This window comes from Podarcis erhardii (assembly GCF_964252035.2).
Source record: "Podarcis erhardii genome assembly, chromosome: 15".
NCBI classification, from domain to species: Eukaryota; Metazoa; Chordata; class Lepidosauria; order Squamata; family Lacertidae; genus Podarcis; species Podarcis erhardii.
The window spans coordinates 19,454,213-19,470,502 of record NC_138505.1 but is presented as its reverse complement, the minus strand read 5'-3'; the positions used below and the strand labels follow the sequence as shown (position 1 = coordinate 19,470,502).

The 16,290-nt window shown below is 49.0% G+C and overlaps 1 protein-coding gene across 1 annotated transcript in view; it reads left to right on the top strand.

Annotated features, from left to right (window-relative positions):
* The first annotated feature begins 221 nt into the window (after positions 1 to 221).
* Positions 222 to 16,290, top strand: part of SPTBN2 (spectrin beta, non-erythrocytic 2) — a 93,336-nt gene continuing 77,267 nt past the window's right edge. Inside the window, exon 1 of the mRNA XM_081841678.1 lies at positions 222 to 497. The gene's annotated coding sequence lies outside the window, so the exon portion shown is untranslated. The remainder of the gene's footprint in view (positions 498 to 16,290) is intronic.

The following is a 16,290-nucleotide window of genomic DNA, read 5'->3' as shown; positions in this document are numbered from 1 at the left end:
ACTTCAGGGCTGCCCCCGAGGAGGAAAATGCGTCTTCCTTTGGGACAAGACCCACCCCTTCCCTGGCTGAGCTCAGAGCCGGCCCCGCTCCCTGGAAGCGTCGCGTCCCCTTCCTCGCCACCCACCCCCGACAGCAGGGACCTCGTGCGCATCGGGCTCCCCCAGCGGCTGCGCGTGAATGGCGGGGAAGGCGCCCAATGACTGATCCAGCATCGGGGCTGAAGGCGGGGGCTTTTCGGCAAGCCAAGCCGGGGCTGGGCAGCCGATTCCGCAGCCGGGGCCGCTGGTGGTGCTGCTGCTGCTCCTCCATCGACGGGTGGAGGCGGCGGTGGTGGCGGCGAGGAGGAAGAGGCTGCCCACTGCTCGCCCGCCTGGGTTCGCCCCGGCGCCACCTGTGATGCTGACGCTGGAGAAGCGGACGGGGGACGGCGATGCGCGCACCGGGCGCGCCTTGAGCCGACGGAGACGCCGGGCGCCTGCCGGAGGAGGTGGAGGAGGTCGGTGAGCCGCAACCGCGAGGAGGAGGAGGAGGAGGAGGGGCTGTTTATTGTCTCCGCATCGAGGGCAGTGGGATCCTGCCGGGCAACCAAGCGGGGCCCTGGCGGCAAAAGGAGGCGCGATCCGGGGGCGCAGCTCTCCGGTGCGGCACCTGGCTGGCCAGAAGCGCCGCGCTTGGCGAGCCCAAGGCCCGCCCGGGCTGTGCGGCCGCTCTCCTCGGAGACCTGTGGCGAGGCCGGCGGCCGCTTTGGGGCCGCTGAGCCCGGGGAGGGAAGGCGATGTTGGAGGTAGCGCAGCGTGCGGGCGCCGCCGTCCAAGCCCTGGGGCGGAGGGCGTGCGCGCTCCGGGATGGACGGACAGCCGGCCTGGCTCAGCCCCATCCCCCGCTCGCCTGGCCAGATGGCCCTTGTTTTAGACAGAGAAAGGGAAGCGGGCGGCAGCGAGACCGCTCCTCTCCTAACGTGGTCTCTCCCGCGCCCCGCAGCAGCAGCATGGAGCAGATCCTGGGCTGTGATTCGCCCTTTCAAACGAAAAAAGGGATCATCTCCCTGGGAATGGAGGCTTCTGCTGCTGGAAGCCTCCCATCCCTGGCATATAACCGCACCACCTAATGCGCTGCAGTTGAAAGTCCGTGGTGGGGGCACTCTGCACTTGCTCAGAGAACTAGCTGCTTCTATCGCGTGGCAGATTAAACCACCCCAAGGCATGGCGCTCGAAAGAGTGGTTTTGTGTGTGTATGGTTTTGTGTGTGTATGGTTTTGTGTGTGTATGGACACTCGAAAGAGTGGTTTTGTGTGTGTATGGACACTCGAAAGAGTGGTTTTGTGTGTGTATGGTTTTGTGTGTGTATGGTTTTGTGTGTGTATGGACACTCGAAAGAGTGGTTTTGTGTGTGTATGGAGGGCGCGGAGGCCTGGCTGACGTCGAGGCTTGGTGGGCAACCGCTTAGTGGCTCCATGCTCCTATTGGCAGGAGTTGCGGGGGATCTCTTCATCCTTATGCTCGGCCTGTGCCTGCCATTTCTCGATTGCAACCTCTGGGCTGATTCCTGATCCTACCTGTGTGTTCCTCGTATGTAGTAATTTGTTGGTTTTTGTTTTGCCAAGAAATGCCCTCTTCACAACGTGCTGGGGCTGCTCCAAGCTGCTGCTGCTGCGTTTTCAGGAGGATCAAAGAGAAGAAGCCACTTTGGCCTACAAAGGTGTTTAAAAAAACCTCTTTCCCTCACCCCACCCCAGGGCCACGTGGGCAGGGGATTATTGTGGGGTTAGATATAAGGCAAAGCTTTGACCTTAGAGGCCAGGTAGGTGTTTGTTTTAGAACGGAGGCAATTGTTCTGTCAGTTACAGTAGGGAGAGGCTGTGGAAATACAGAATTTGGGTTTGGTGCCTGAGGCAGAAAATCCAAATTATCTCCACCACCCTTGCCATGGTTCAGGTTTGGTGCCTTCCCGTTATGATGCCATTTGCTGGTACCCCAAATTTGCTTTTTAAGGTGATCTGATCTAGCCCCAACTCATAAGAAGGCTACACTGCAATGATATCAACAGTGTTCTTACTGTAAGGCTTATTTCCTTCTCTTTGAGGTTCCACCCCCTCCCCCAAGATGCCTTACATTCTTTGGAAGGATAAATTCATGGCACTGCAAAAAATAAAAACATTATTGGAAGGGAGGGTAGGTTTCCCCCCAGTACCAGACAGACTGATGCCAGCAATAACAAGAAGTCAGCTTTTGAGTGATATAACTTAAAATGCAATCACTATTCAAAATTTGATGCTGCAATTTATGTAATTCCCCCTTCTCCCCCCCAAAAAAACCCATTTCTCTTGCTTCTTACAAAACCAATCTTTATGTATGTTTACTTGGAAGTAAGGCTAATTGTGTTCATTGAGCTTTATGTCTTGGTAAATATGTTTAGGATTACACCTGGAAACACGGAAAAATCAGTGAAAATTCATTGAGAGATGGGGGAATGCCAAATACGTGTTGGAGGGGGGGGGCTTAATATACCTGAATCAGAATTTTAAACCTGGGGCTTTCGTGTTTATCCCCTCATAGCAATCTTTCATAGTCCTTCTTGGCTTGTTTTGTTTTTTTTTTTTAAAAAAGGATGAGGATTTTGGACTATGTTGTTGCATATAAGAAAGAATCAGCTGTTTATTTAGCACTATTAGATAACAAGTGGGACTTTCAGCAAAATTTAACAGTCCCTAAGAATCTTGTTCATGTTGAGAGCTTCAACCAGCCAGAAACATGAGCCTTGTAGGCCTTTTCTGGCCTTGCAGACCAGTCAGTGGTGGTGATTATTCCCTCCCTCCCTTAAGTGCTATCTCAGCATCTTCTTCTACTATATATTTTGAAATACATTTTGAGTTGCCTGTCTGTCTGCTCTCTATGCATTTGGATGCCTCTTGAGATATTGTTGCCAAACTTGGCATGATGTTTCCTGAGGTGGAGCAGCCATTTTTTGGTCTTATGTTTGGATACCATGGAACGCCATTTTGAATTGAAATGTTCCAAACTGTGCCAATTTGGAAACCTCTGAATACATCATTCTCCCCTTTGACAGGAAGGTTCCTGAGATGGAGGAGCAGGCTTTGGTCTATGTTTAGAACCCCAGACACCATTTTTTGAATCAAGGATGGCACACCAGAGCCTTCCAAACTACACTGATTCGGACACCTAGGAAGATATCATCATCCAGTTGGGTACTGTTAGATGCCATTTGGAATCAGAAGGCCAGCCAAACTGATCCAAACTGCACTGCTTTGGACACCTAGGAAGGTATCACCAAATTTGGTGTGATGGTTTCTGAGATTAAGGATGCATAATCTCTTATGTTTGGATACTGTTGGATGCCATTTTGAATCAAGATGGCGGACTTAACTGTTCCAAGCTGATTTTAACCAAATTTGGCAGGAAGCTAGTATGGCAAAGTTGAACCAGATCATGCCAATTTGAGCAGATCCAGGTTGGGAGCAGTCAAGGGTTCTCAGCAGGTGGGGAACTGGGTGGGAAGAAGGGGAGGCAGTTTCTGCAAAGAGCAGGATGGGACATACTTGTCCCCAGCAGGGGAACACACACGTGCTGTCAAACTGAGCAGGGCCGAGCTCTTTGCTCAGCCACTGGTGATTAGAGGGTGCAATCCCTCTGGTTGCAGGGTTAAGCTTTGCTAGTACGTTAGCCTCAGGGAATGTGCCATCGAAGCAGATCCCATCGGAACTGAAATAAAGGAAGGTTGAGACCGCAGAGGTCAAACAGTGGGCGGAGGAGACCTAACCCCAGGACCAGGGGGCTGGGGGAAGAGGAGAACCGTCTACCACCCCTGTGTTGGCTCAGTGCCTGGGGTCTGTTGGTTATAGCCCCCGTGGGGATGGCTGGAGCAGAATATGATTTTTTTGGGGGGGCAGGGGGCGATGATGAGTGGGGTGGGTCTGGCACAGGTGGGTGGCTACAGTGCTGTGGCAGCTCCGTAAGTGGCAGTCATGAGCTGGGAGGTGGTGGCAGCGCCAGCAACAACTGCTGGGGCATGAGTGGCACAGAGCTGTAGCATGTACCCAGCAAGGATGCGGGCCTGCTGGTCCCCTGCATGCTCCCAGCTGGATTGAACAATTGTCCCTCTCTCAGGAACATCATCAAGGCGATGGTAGGAAGAAACAGCATCATCTTCCCCCTTCTGACCACATGGTTTTAAAAACTCTTCAAGTAAACATGAGCCTTGCTCCCAGATTGATGTGGGGCAGGATTCCCCGCTGGGGCAGGTCAAGGTGGCAGTGCACAGCCCTAGAAACTAACACATTACATTATTATTTATAAATATAAATATCAACATTTTTTTCATTTCCCAAGCAGCACCGGGCACTTTCTACTAGTTCTTTCTTTTTTGGCCTGGAAGTTCATTGTCAGGCTGGTATTTGGAAGTTTTTTTAAAATTCTTGCAATTTTTGCACTTACCATATTGGCCTGAATATAAGCCACACTTTCCCCCCCAAATTCCGACCTCGAAATGTTAAAGTGTGCCTTATACTCGTGACCTTATGCCACCGGCAAAGCAATGTGGCTCCCCCCCCCCCCCGGAAGCAGTCAGGGTATTGTTTTTCTTTACTCCCCCCCCATCAATTTTAAAGATGTGGCTTATTTGCGGGTGCGGCTTATATTCAGGCCAGTACAGTAAATAGTTTGAAATACTAGGAAGGCCCCCCAAGTATGCAGAAACCACTGGCCTGTTTTTGAGTGGTCCCATTTCACTTCCATACTGAGGTCCTCTACCACTTGATTTTGCTCTTAGAGGGAATGAACGTATAATTAGTTCCTTCCATCAGTCTTCTATTAATAATCATATTCTCTGTATAACCTTTCGGTACTGAGCCTTTTAGAATTTTTATTTAGGGCACCATCCTGCCCTAATGTTAAAGATTTTAAAGGGTGCTTGCATGCCTATGGATATGTGCTTAAGAGTAAATCCCATTGAACCACGTGGCTTACTTTTAGTCAACTTAAATAGGATCGGGCTGGAATCCTTTAAAAAGCTATTAGCATGCAGGCTGCAACGAAACATTGCAGTGTTGAGTGTTCTGTGCCAGTCACCCATGCCCCTTTCCAGGATATTCCATTCCCCTTCGAAAACTATCAATATTCTTTGTCTATAATGTTTTCTTTTGGTACTTAATGCAAACCTTGGAGTCCCCTCCTCTGGCCTCTTCCTATTCCCCTCTTGTGTGTGAATATTGCTCTTGGTTGCGTAAGCAGCAACGTTTGCTTCTGAATGTCAGAAATGGGGGGCAACTATGCTTTCACTCTTTGAAGGGGGGTGATTAGATTGCCACCTGCTTAGCTGCTGCATTGGACCTTACTTTCATAGTGTATTCACTGGAATCCAGTGCTGCCCTGCTAAACACACTTACCGCACTTTTCCGTCTATAAGATGCCCCCACGGATAAGACACCCCCTATTTTGGGGGACTCAAATTTCAGAAAATGGGGGGGAGATGGCACAGAGTTGTTGAGCTTTTTTAGGGGGGGGGTGACCCAGGGTTGCTGAGCTTTTTTAAGGGGGGATTGCAAAAAATTGCAGTTGCTGCCGATCGCCCACCCAATTGCCGCAGCGTCAGCCAATCAACACCACCCATTGACGCAGTAACCAATAACACCCCCAAGAGCCACTAACAGCCGCTGCAGCAACCAATCAAACGTCCAGCCTATTCACTACCCATGTATAAATGTATAAGATGACCCAATTTTTCGCATGATTTTTGAATAAAATAATATAGTCTTATACACAGAAAAGTACAGTAAATTGCTAGTAAATAACATTTTATTTGGAACACAATTAGGATTGTTGTGTACATGTTCCCTCGATTATTTAGCCTCTGCTTAGATGTCCCCCTTAGTGGGATGTCGGTGCTTATGTTTAGGCTGGAAATGGATTGGGGTAAGATATGATAGCTTGTTCAGAGTCGTCCAGAAAGTGTCAGGGAGGGATGGGGACCTGAGCCAATTGTAGGAGTAGCTGCTGTCCCACCGAGTTGGATTGCCTGAGGCCTGCTGGCATGGCCTTAGCACAGCCCCCATTTCCCATAGGATGCCACCAGCACTTGAGGGAACAATCCTGAGCACATAAATCAAGCTGGCATAAATATGGCACATGGAGAAACTGCCCGGGGGGAGGGAAATGCTGGCTGTGCTGGCCACAGCCCAGCAGAATGGGGAGACATTGCACCAAAATACAGAGCCACCTTGGCTGGTGTCCCCATGGGGACTGGGGCCACCTGTGGACACACAGGGGAGCGTTCCTGAGCTGACTAGTTGGATGTGTACAAACCGCGATGCTACATGGACCTCGCAGTCACCAGGCCCAGAATGCCAATGGGTGACGTAGTGTCCCCAGCAACGCACAGACGGCCAGTGCTAGAAATCCCCCAGGTGTGTTTTGGGCCAGTTGCAGCCATATGGAGATCTCTGGATGCCAGGCTGGCAACTGACATCTCCATCTGACTGGCGCCTCTAGCTTTCTAAAGCAGGTAAGCAGAAGAGCTTATGCATTGTGTTTATATTCCACATTTTCCTCCAAGGAGTCCATGGTTTGCTGCTGCCGCCCTCAGTTAATCCCTGCAACAGCTCTGTGAGATAGGTTAAGAGGCTGTGAATGGCCCAAGATCACCTAGTGAGCTTCATGGCAAGTGGGGATTTGAACCCTGAACTTCCCTTTGTTGCCTCCAGTTGCAATGCAGCCATTTGCCTGGTCTTTGCCTCCCTGTCCCTATGGGTCAATTACATCTCCTTCCCCTGGTCTTGGGCGTATTATAGCATTGGGGCTCCATCAGGGTGTGCTGTGTGCTTCTTGCTTCCACTCCTAGGGCAAACGACCACCTATGTTCCTGGGGTAACAAGAAGCAGCAGCCCAGAGAATGAAAACAGAGCCCTAAAACTACCGTACATGTCCTGGATGGCTGCTCCCTTGCCCCTGCTGCTACTGATTTCTGGGAGTTGTGGTCCGGAGGCAGAGTCCAAAGATGCTTCACATTAGGTCCCAGTGGTTGCAATGTGATCTCCCTTGCTGTCACGACCCATGCACAGATGAGACCCGAGATTGAGAGCACTTTGAAATGGGGCTCCTCTCCCACTAAAGGGGTGTGGGTGATGGTCACAAGGCTGCAGCTCCACACGAGGGGCCTCCATGGTGGGTGCAGAGTGCAGCATCTGTTGAATTATGGCCTGGCAAGCAAAGGAGAAGGCATGGAAACGTGTAAACAGTAGCACCCTGGTGCAGTGTGTCAGGTGTGTATGCGCAGTGCTGACTGCAAGAGAAGTGGGGGGCCCGAATTGAGAGAGGGGCTGTTCTTATATCCTGTGGTGTATCAGCTGAGGATGGGTCTGTGGCCCCACCACCACCACATGGGTCAATGAGGAGCAAGATTGAGGGTGTTCCTTGTTTTTGAATTGTGGTTTTATGCATTTATTGCTGTAAATGGCTTTGAATTTTTTTATGATATAGCAGCCTACAAATATATTTATATACTGTACAAATAAAATTAAAAGGGAATGGGGCTCCTGGATATTTAATAGGTTAGTAGTACAATAGTAAATTGTAATCTTATGTTGTGAACCACCCTGAGATCTATGGGTGTAGAATGTTAATAATAATAATTAATAATAATAATAATAATAATAATAATAATAATAATGTGGAAGAGGACATTTCAGCAGGGTGTAGCACAGCTATTAAAACTGGAGCCCACTTGGTCTTTTCCACCTGGTTGGCCCACTCACCAAACTCTCATTTCCAGGATTCTCTGTGTCAGTTAAACTAGTAAAAATCTGAAGAAAGGATCTTGTGTCTGTCAGTCTGTTTGCTCCCCTCCCCCCTCTGCACGGCTGCTTTAGCACATCATGAGCCATGAGTTTCTAGCTTATTCTGGTTTGCTGTGGAATGGTAACTTGCTCGTGAGGCATGCCACCTGATTGCTGCTGCTTTGCTGGCTCAGACATGGTAAATAAACCAGGCAGCCTCCATTTCCTCTTGCACCTGATCCAACGATCGTGGTTTGTTGTTGCTGCCCAACCGGAACTCACACGGTTTGTTGGCTTGCTGATCATGGCTTGTTAGGGAGCAACCAACCACGACCCCCAGTTTGAATGTAAGAGGAAACCAATCCTTCCTGGTTGGTTCTCCTGCTTGCGCCGGGGAAGGAGCAATTGGGCAGCAAGCAAGAGAATGCTGTTCACTTATGGCTTACCACAATAAGCCAGGAACGTGGCTTACTGAGATGCACAAATATAGTCTGTGTGTATATTATATATTCACATTCATACATAATCTTCTGTGGCGTGTAAACATATACATGGTACATAGATGCTTTCTTCCCTCCCTAATGAATTGACTCCAACACGGAACAAGTTTCTCATTTTTTATAAAATGATTTCCTCATTTTTGCTTTCTTCTTCTGAAAGTAGTAGTGATTGGGAACCTTTTTAGAACATGTTCTTCTCCCCCCTTGCCCCAGCATTCTTGCAGTGGATTTTAAAGCTGATTTACAGTTGCGCATAGACTGTTGAGTGTCTCCTCCCTTGGTGACCAGCCGCTGAGAACTAGCCTTGTGTGTTGAGGTGATATAGAAGCATACTCTGCAGTGTTTGACCTGCGATGGCTCTTTGAGACATGCAGATGGCACTTGGCTTTACGATCGCTGTGCGTGAACTTGCTCTGAAGGGGGAAGGCATTCCAGGATCTTGTAAAAGGCTGAAGGGTGGCAAAAGCAGCAAGAGAAACGATGGGGTTCAACATTTTTATTCTGATGGTGGCAGACTCTAAATGCTAGGATTCGGCTATTCCACTGCGAAATGCGAATTCTTCAACATTTGTTTGAGAAATGGGTGCGTAAACAAGCGAGGAGGGGCTAATGCCACAGTGGTGGGCGAATCCCAGGGAGAGCTGCTACTGCTTTCTTCAGGTCTTGCTCAGGGGCTTCTCATCGGAGCATCTGGTTGGCCACTGTGAGAACAGGATGTTGGACTAGGTGGGCCCCCTGTGGCCTGATTCAGCAGGGCTCGTCTTATGTACATAACTGAGAAAACGAGAAGACTCCACAAAATGCATTTTGCACATGTTCCAAAGCACTTTTCTTTCTCATATGCCTTGGAGCTCAGCTCTGGTACGTCCTGGCTAAAAATACTAAACCCACGGCCAAGCCAAAGGAATGAGTCGGCACCGGTGACATCAGCAGCCCATAGATCAGCCTTTGCCAACCAAGTTCCTTTTGGCTTACAGCTTCCCATGAGCCCCAGCCAGCACCGTGACAGTTTGCAGCCGTTTGATAAATGTGACCTTTCATATGGTTCCAATTGCATGGCATATGCTAGCACAGATTAGGAGATCCATTGCATTAAGTAAACAGACAAATTGGGGCAGCCACTGGCATTGGGGTTCCACTATGAGGTCCAACTCATCTGTTCACAAAGTTGCTTCTTCACATTTATTTGTGTTAAACCACAGAGCCTAGGGCTTGCCGATCAGAAGATCGGCGGTTCGAATCCCTCGACGGGGTGAGCTCCTGTTGCTCGGTCCCTGCTCCTGCCCACCTAGCAGTTCAAAAGCATGAAGTACAAGTAGATAAATAGGTACCACTCCGGCGGGAAGGTAAACAGTGTTTCCGTGTGCTGCTCTGGTTCGCCAGAAGTGGCTTAGTCATGCTGGCCACATGACCCGGAAGCTGTACGCCAGCTCCCTTGGCCAATAAAGTGAGATGGGCGCCGCAACCCCAGAGTGGTCTGTGGTCTGCGACTGGACCTAATGGTCAGGGGTCCCTTTACCTTTACCTATCCTGCTTGCTGGGTGAAGCTTTGGAGATTGGAGGGTTTGTGTATGTGTCACTGAGTCAGATTGTTAATGTAGACATGCCTTGTCCTGAGCCTTCCATTGTGGCTTTGGCAGGGATCTTGGTAGTCGCCACCAGCTTGGCTTGTGTTATTACAGTGCATCTCCAAAAGCCCTATCCATGACTGGATGCCCCCCAGCAATGAAATAGGGGTGAGGGGGCTGAGAAGAGAGAAATCCTGTTCTGCTGGCTCCTTTCCTCTTTGTGTGTCTTCGGAGGGCTTTCTGCCATCCCAGCTTTGTCTCGCTCCAGCTGGCTCTCTGTGGTGGACACCCCTTGGGGGTACCTTAGGATGCTTGCTATTGTCTTAGTCCCTTGCCCTTTGCAAAACGCCCAACTCTCCGCTTGCCTGCTCTGTTTAAATCAACCCACTCGGCACATGCCCCCCTTCCCCACTGCTTGTAGCCAGCTGGCCTGGCAGGGGGAGGGGAGAAAGGGTGGCTTGTAATATAGGCATAAGGTAGCTTTCTCCTCTCCCTCCACCCCACCCCACTTGAATGTAGGGGAAGGGAAAGGATTCGTTCCCATTGGCAAATGGATCAGGGTTGCAGTGGCAAAACCACTTAGCCACCTGTAGGAGCTGATGCTTCTGTGACTAGGGCTTTTAACTCTTTCTCCTCATCTCCGAGAGGGTGAGGATGTTTATGTGTCTACTTGGGAGTCTTGATTTTTACCTGTGGCTCCTTTAGATCTGTGCCTCTACAGTTCCTGGTCTCTCTGTGTGTAGTTGTGGATTGGTGCCACACATGTAAGTCTGAGGACATGCACTCTTATATACCCTCCCTCCAGGATGCTACGGGTTGTGTTCAGCAGAGCCCTGCCCATTGAAACGAGTTGTGTCCAATAACTTCAGTGGGTCTACTCTGAGGAGGACTGGCGTGGAATGCCGTCCTCTGTGTGTTTGAGTATACAAATGCGGGTGGCACTGTGGTCGAAACCACTGAGCCTTTGGGGCTTGCCGATTGGAAGGTCAGTGGTTCAAATCCCCATGACGGAGCAAGCTCCCGTTGCTCTGTCCCAGCCAGGGGCAAGGGGGGGCCCAGACCGCTCCAGGTGCCCTCACTGAGGGGGCTGACATTTGGCAATTTGCCCGCCTGTGACTCCCAAGCCTACCCCCTACCCTGAGTCGTCGGGGTATAGGGAGTGAGCTGCACTGCTTTGCTGGCAGCATTCCCCCTTCTCCCCTTCGTTTTGACAGCTTGGGGAAGGGTTGGGAGTCGCAGGCAGGTGGCACATTAAATGTCCGCCATGGCGGCTCGCTCTGCCCCCAGCTGCAGGGCGCACGCGTTGCTCTGGGCACCTGAGAGGCTATCCCGCACCTGGTCCCAGCTCCTGACAACCTAGCAGTTCAAAAGCACATCATTTTTTTAAAAAAAAATAATATTTATTAAGAGTTTAAAGATTACAAAAAGAAAAAAAAGAATTAAACAAATCAATATAATACAATACAAAAACAAAAACAGAAACACTACATAGAACATTGAATTAACAAAACAAAGCAAGAACAATTAAAAACACTTCCAATATTTTCAAACTTAGCTTTCATTCACTTGTTTCATTGACTTCCTCACGCCTCCCTTTTTGTATTCCACTTCAATTAACTGTTTCAGAAATTCCTTTCCATCTTCCTCTGTTTTCTGTCCTGTAGTTCAAAAGCACATCAGTGCAAGTACATAAATAGGTACCGCTGTGGTGGGAAGGTAATTGTGTTTCTGTGCACTCTGGTTTCCATCACGGTGTTCCGTTGTGCCAGAAGCAGTTTAGTCCTGCTGGCCACATGACCCAGAAAGCTGTCTGTGGACAAACGCCGGCTCCCTCGGCTTGAAAGCAAGATGAGCGCCGCAACCCCATACTCGCCTTTGACTGGACTTAACTGTCCAGGGGTCCTTTACCTTTTAAATCCATGCCTGCTCTAGGGTCTCTTGGGGAACAGGAAGATGCCTTACCTGAGTCAGATCATTGGTCCATCTAGCTTAGGAGAGTCGTTCCTCAGGGGTTGAGTACATGCATTGAATGCAGAAGGTCCCTGGCAGTGCTTTTCCCCAAGAAAAATAGAGGCCACAATCCACCACTAAATTCTTACAGTGACTTGCTGGGCGATTCGGAGCAGCCCCAAACAGATGCCAGTTTGATTCACTGCCCACAGAGGTGCTAAAATCTACAGCAAGCTGCCTCATTAGCTGGTTGGGGAGGGGGGTCATCCCTGGTTCTGGTGCAGGTAAAATAAATGCGCCCCTGCCTCCCTCATTCTCTTAGATTCAGGCGGACAGCTACGGCAGCTCGGAAGGGCCCTCGCACAAACACACACACACACACGTGCAACAGGAAAGGCCTGGCTGGAAAGTTTGAAGCCGGCCACTGCTACACGGGAGACCGATTGAAGAAAAGGAAATACAAATTGGCCCTGCCCTGTAGCTTGACCAGTTGTACCTAGGAGCAGCTAGGAGCTGGGTGGAGCCATAGATGATGATGATGATGATGATGATGATGATGATAATTATTTATTTATACCCCGCCCATCTGGCTGAGTTTCCCCAGCCACTCTGGACAGCTTCCAGTCGAGTGTTAAAAACAATACAGCATTAAATATTAAAAACTTCCCTAAACAGGGCTGCCTTCAGATGTCTTTTAAAGAGAAGATAGGTGCTTATTTACTTCACATCTGAAGGGAGGGCGTTCCACAGGGCGGGCGCCACTACCGAGAAGGCCCTCTGTCTGGTTCCCTGTAACCTCACTTCTCACAGTGAGGGAACCGCCAGAAGGCCCTCAGAGCTGGACCTCAGTGTCCAGGCTGAACAATGGGGGTGGAGACGCTCAGGGGCGCCGACTTATAAAAAATATTGGGGGGGCGGGGGCCCATACCGACTTATAAAAAATATTGGGGGGGCCCAAGACCTCCAAACCGCTGCTGCTGGGGGAACGAAAGGGGCGAGCCCCGGGCTGCCCCGACCTTAAGTGAACCTGTGAGGGCCTGCCCTTTGCGGCAGCCGATTGGCTGCCGCCGTGGGTGGTGAATATTAATGAGCTAGGGGGAATCCCCGCTTCTCGCGGGAGCCCCGCGAGATTGTTGATGGGTCGAGAGCCCGCAACCCCACCCCCTCTCTAGATCGGGAGTGGCTTTGTTTTAACTCATTACTGAATGTATTTTAAAAGGTAACTATCGTCAAACAAGGAAAATAAAAAATACCAACATAATTTTGTGATTTTACAAAGCATAATATAACTAATAATTTTCTTAAATTATTGGGGGGGCTCTGCCCCCCCAAACGAATTTTTGAGGGGGCTCGGGCCCCCTCAGGCCCCATGGAGTCGGCGCCTATGGAGACGCTCCTTCAGGTATACAGGACCGAGGCCGTTTAGGGCTTTAACAGTCACCACCAACACTTTGAATTGTGGTCAGAAACATTGGGAGCCAATGAAGATCTAATAAAAGTATAGATTTGCACATGCTGGCCAACTTCTGTTTTGGCTTGAAATGTTTGTTTTGGGCTTCTCAGAAGTAGGTAAAGGCAAGCGTGTAAAGGGAGTGCTGGCTGGAAATGGCACCCACCTGAGAGGTGCTGTAACTGGGCTCCGGTGCGCTCCGGCTGAAGAAAAAAAATCACTGGTCCCTGGTTCAATCCTTGGTATCTGCAATGAGGACAGGGAAAGCCTTCCTGCCTAAAACCTTGAAGAAGAGTGAAACCAGCTTGTTTAGACAATACAGATGGGTCAACAGACTGAATCGGTATAAAGCAGCTTCCTGTTTTCTTATAACACTGGCAGCATCTCTCCAGGGTTTCACGCAGGATATGCCACGGATTGGGTCTGGGACAGTTTGTATGCAGAGCAAGTGCTCAGCTGCCGAAAGGAAAGTTTCCAGTCCTCATGATTCTAAATAAAGGGCTGATTTAAACTGGGACATCAGAAGATGCCTTCTACCAGGTTAGACAACTTGATCCTTCTAGTTCAGCATTGTTCCCATTGATTGGCAGTGGTTCTCCAGGGTGCTGTGAGGAGGAGCAGCAGCAGCAGCAAAGGTCAACAGCGAGACCCTTGCTGGGCTGTGGACCTCAGCAGATGCCCAGCGATGCTGAGCTGATTGCTGACCCTAATGTGAATCTACTGATCTCTTGGTGACTTTGCATTTCCAGGTTGCATTTCCAGGATATGTGTGTGTGTGTGTGTGTGTGTGTGTGAGAGAGAGAGAGAGAGAGAGAGAGAGGGAGGGAGAGAGAGAGGGAGAGAGAGAGAGAGAGAGAGAGACAGACAGACAGACAGAGTGATGGAGAAAGAAGCACTTGTTATGTGCATGCAGATCTTAGTATGTGCAGCTGCATGCGTCACCCTTCCTCAGTGCATGGACTTGCTCTGTGCATTGTGGGTCATGTGAATGAGAATTGCTTGAAAGAACCTCTTCCCCACAAAGTGCACCCAGCGTCAGAACTTCATTGCTTGATTTAATATGTGAATACTCAAGGCAGCAATAGACCAATTCCTCCAACCCAATACAAATCTACTTGGCTCTTTTAGGTACAGTGGTACCTCGGGTTAAGTACTTAATTCGTTCCGGAGGTCTGTTCTTAACCTGAAACTGTTCTTAACCTGAAGCACCACTTTAACTAATGGGGCCTCCTGCTGCTGCCATGCCGCCGGAGCACAATTTCTGTTCTCATCCTGAAGCACAGTTCTTAACCCGAGGTACTATTTATGGGTTGGCGGACTCTGTCACCTGAAGCGTATGTAACCTGAAGCGTATGTAACCCGAGGTACCACTGTATATGCATTAGATTTCTTTCCTGAGTCTGCTGCAGCCAAGTATTGTGAATCTGCTTAGAATGTGCTGATGGCATTAAACTCTCTGGGGAAGTGAGAGGAGGGAGAGAGAGAGGGCATGCTGGGAAGGAAGGGGGACAGATGTTTTTGAGTCCTGAATACGGTACGGTTTTATTCTGTATATATTCTGTGCGTGTGCTGAATCTCAGTAAAAAATATTTTTTAAAAAAACAGATCTGCTTGTCTCCCATTGTGACACACTTTGCGGCCACAACCCTCAAGCACACCATCTGAGGTGGCCACCTCAGCTATCCCCATGGTTAGGGGGTATCTCTGTCTGTGGGGAGCTCCATATAACAGCCTTCGCTACTGGTACCCTCCTGATGTTTTTGACTACAGCTGCCATCAATCCCAGCCAGCACAGCTGTTGGCAAAGGCTGCCCATATAGCATTTTGGGCAGAAGAAAAGCCCCCCCCCCCGGGGCATCCCATCACTGATGCCTGTTCTGGGCCTAGAAAACACTCTGGCACTGAGTGGCTTTAGAAAGCCATCTTCATCCTCACCCTCTTATGATCTAGAGTTGAAGTGTTCCATGGCATTGTGGGTAGAGAGAAAAAAGGAAACAGAGTAAGTCCCAGAGTCTTGCAAACCTCAGGAACAGGGGGACACCTTTGTGGCAGGGGGTCTAACACAAGTGTCCCGTCTCTCTCCCCCCACCCCCCGCAACTCCTAAAAAATCCTGGAGTTGCTCCTGGCATCATCTTAGAAGGAAGAAAATGGTTGGGAGATGCACAGCTGTTGAGCTTGAGAATAAGCAAGACCATGTCTGTATCCACAACCACTCTATCTGCACTGCACTGGCAGTATTTGAGCATGGGAACACTTTTTCATAGTCAACATTTTTGCCGTTTTCATAATAATTACAAAAGTATAAATGAACACAAGGTCATTTCTCCAATTCCCCCTTTCCCTCCAAGTGATTCCATGTTATACAAGATCCATATAAGTGTGTATTGGATCATGACCGGTTGTGATGGTTGAATATTGTTGTTCTCATTTTAGCATCTTGCTCCATTGAGTACCGTGAGTTGCTGGTGGTTTTGTCGTTGTGTCAACTTTCCTAATGTATGAAATAAACATATACCATGTTTCCTCAAAACAATCTTTTGACATTTGCATATTTTTTTTAGAGCGTTAAGCTGCTTTGACAGTTTTTCCACGAGAGCAATGTTCATACCTTTTTCCAGCCAAGCCTCCAGTGTTAAATTTGTTGTTTCCTAAAGCTGAGCTAGAATTTGCCTGGCTAGCTGTCACAAAGAGGAGTAATAAGTCTTTAAACATGAGTTCTTTTAAATAATCAAGAAACAAGTTTAACAATGCAGTTTTGGGCTCACAAGATACTTCCTGGCCTGTAATGGGACTTGCTCATAATTAGCTTCCTAAAAAAACCGAACCTTTCTTGTGACTCCATTAACTAGGATTGTAGGACCCCATTTGTAGGCAGCCTCTCAAACAGCCCATAGTGCTATCTTGTGTTAAAAAATTAATACTATTTTCTCCTGTGTTTGCTGACACTGAGTTGAATAGCCATTTCCTCTGATTATTATTATTATTTTTTGCCAGTCCTACATTTCTGTGTTGCAATCCAGGTCTCTTTGCCATA